This window comes from Grammomys surdaster, unplaced genomic scaffold, assembly GCF_004785775.1.
Source record: "Grammomys surdaster isolate TR1022 unplaced genomic scaffold, NIH_TR_1.0 239, whole genome shotgun sequence".
NCBI classification, from domain to species: Eukaryota; Metazoa; Chordata; class Mammalia; order Rodentia; family Muridae; genus Grammomys; species Grammomys surdaster.
This window is the reverse complement of record NW_021604684.1, coordinates 3,771,216-3,774,085: the sequence shown is the minus strand read 5'-3', so window position 1 is coordinate 3,774,085 and position 2,870 is coordinate 3,771,216. Positions and strand designations below refer to the sequence as shown.

At 39.3% G+C, this 2,870-nt stretch overlaps 1 protein-coding gene across 1 annotated transcript in view; it reads right to left on the bottom strand.

The window, feature by feature from the left end:
* The window catches only part of Spire1 (spire type actin nucleation factor 1), a 138,512-nt gene that overhangs the window by 64,985 nt on the left and 70,657 nt on the right, over nucleotides 1–2,870 (bottom strand). The gene's annotated exons all lie outside the window — the stretch shown is intronic.

Below are 2,870 nucleotides of genomic sequence, written 5' to 3'. Positions count from 1 at the left end.
ACACGTCACATATACAGCATGATACCATCCATGCATGTTGTTTTGGACCCTGTCTTAAAACAAACAAAAAAAGAATATCAAGGGAAAAAAAAACATTATGAAGAATCAAAAGAATAAAAGGTTGTCAGTGACAGCTCTATTGCTTCTCATGTTTCTTAGCAGAAGGTTTCTGTGTTACTTTTTTTACTGTGACAAAATACTGAGAAAAACAAAGGAGCAAGGATTAGTTGAGGCCCAGCTTCATTGGGGTTTCAGTCCTTGCTCACTCAGCTCTGCTGGTTCCAGGCCTTTGGGTGGTAAGAGGCGGTGAGAGGCTGAACAGCGTGAGGAAAAGATGTGGTAGAGTACTGTGGCTGTCATGGTGGACAGGTAGGAGAGAGAGAGAGAGACAGACAGAGAGAGAGAGAGACAGAGAATGAGAATGAGAATGAATCAGCAGGGGAGAATACCCTTCAAAAGCACCCACAAAGGCCTACATTCCTCCAACAAGGCCAATCCAACTATGATCTCATCAGAGGACGAAACCATTAATGAAGTCATCATAGCACCTTTAGGATTCAATCGCCTCTAAACAACACCCCAGATGGGGACCGGGCCTTTAACAAGAGCCTTTGTGTGGCTATGTCATATCCAAATTTAACAGTTCCCCACTCAAACTCAAAATTATTTCCTTACCATTTTTTTCTGGAGATGAGGAGCAAACTCAGCGCTCTCCTCCTGAACTAATCCCTAACCCTAGAATGTAGCTTGTAAGACATTAATTCAGTATCAAACTGCATAAGATGTTTATACAAGCAAACCAACAAAAACCACATTTATAAAGACTATTATAAACCTGGATCCTCTGGAAGATGAGCAAGCTTCTTAACTGCTCAGCCACCTCTCCAGCCTCTTTATTTAAGAGAACACATGTTTAAATTGGTGTGTACAATTTATGTGGCTCTAGAATCAGCAACAAAGAGCCCAGATTGAGTCAAAAATCTAACTACATGTGTATTTATACTTAACCTGTGTATAGTCTCTTTCTTTTCAGTATAGTCAAGAGGCATGAATAAAATATGAAGAGTTTGTATTCGTTACATTCAGAGATCTTTATCACTAAAATGAAAAACAAACTTACAAGATCCTAGAATCCCTATCAGTTGTATTATTGCAACTTAGTTTCATGTTTCTACATTTAACAATAGGAAAGCAATCATAGTTTGCTGAGATGGCTCAGCTGGTACAAGTGATCCTGGAACTCATGCAAAGGTGAAGAGAGATAATTAACTTTACGAAGCAGTCCTCTGACCATGTCATGCACACACGTACTTGTGCGCACGCGCGCACACACACACAAACCAATGTGCACTCATGCACTCACACACTAATAATTAAAAATGTTTTAAAAGAGAAAGAACAGTCATATTTCCTCAGTTAATTCTTTGTTTTCTCTTTCAACAAAGCCAAACAGTCATTGTTAACTGAATTAGTCACTACTAATCCCACTGAACCACAGACTCATGTCTGTCTCTATTGTCATAAACAATGGGTTTTATGATATTTCTGTTTCAAATTTTCAAAACTTGTTAAACATCTTAGTAATTTCCCCCCTGTCATTCAGTTGAAAAGAACAGTCACAATATTTACAAAAAATGAGAAATGTATAGGCAAGGTTGATTAACACTGGAAACTAAAAGCAGATAGAGAGGTTATGATAATTCTCAAACAAAAGTGCTAAGACTAGAACTGGTAAAAGTATGGTTTCCTCCAGTCTGTAAAATATGTCTTAAGTATACTTTTACTAATATATTTTTTCATAGGCATAGTGGCTCAAATCTAAAAAATAGGCAAAATGAATTAATTCTGTTTTTTTGTTTTGTTTTTTTGTTTTGTTTTGTTTCTTCGAGACAGGGTTTCTCTGTGTAGCCCTGGCTGTCCTGGAACTCACTCTGTAGACCAGGCTAGCCTCGAACTCTTGAACTCAGAAATCCGCCTGCCTCTGCCTCCCAAGTGCTGGGATTAAAGGCGTGTGCCACCACCGCCCGGCTAATTCTAACTGTTAAGTGCATAAGAACCTTTTATAAAAAGTAAGTCATTATAATGCTGCTGAGTAAGAATTCTGAGATTCCCATTTCTCTTCTAAACCTGTACTGTGAGAGCTGTCTGATAATCACTGTGAGTCCTGGTGCTAGGCTGACTGTACAGACCACGGTCCATGTGTTCTTTCCTCCTCTTCTTCTTCCTCCTCTTCCTCTTCCTCTTCCTCCTTCTCCTCCTCCTCCTCCTCCTCCTCCTCCTCCTCCTTCTCCTCCTCCTCCTCTTCCTCCTCCTCCTCTATTCTTTGGGCAGCCCCTCCCCAAGCCTGGAGCCATTGTCAGAATTTCAATTTTGCTTCTTAGGTAATACCTTCTATTCTTCACATTTTACATCACTGTTCATTTTTACAGAATTAGGTCAGTTTTGGTCTGCCAGCCTCCAAATATGTTTACATCTTTCTTTACTTTATTTTATGTTGACTCCCCTGTAGTAATTGTATGCATTAATGGGGTTTGGTATGATAACTTTCACAAGGCACATGACCACAGTGACCAAGTCCAATGTCCCTAATCCTACTAACCTCCAGTTTATGTTCAGATCAGTTTTGGTTTTCTTCAACATGAGGGAAAACATGGTATTTCTTTTAATATCCAGCTATTTCACTTAGGACACTAGCCTTTCATGTCTATTTTAAAAATAGTCTTTAACATCTAGAATATCTAAAATGAATAAGACTTGTGAAAAGTTAATGTAGGTGGCTCACAACAGCTTGTAATTCCAGTTTCAAGACATTTGTCACCTTCTGTTGGCCCCTCTCTCTCTCTCTCTCTCTCTCTCTCTCTCTCTCTCTC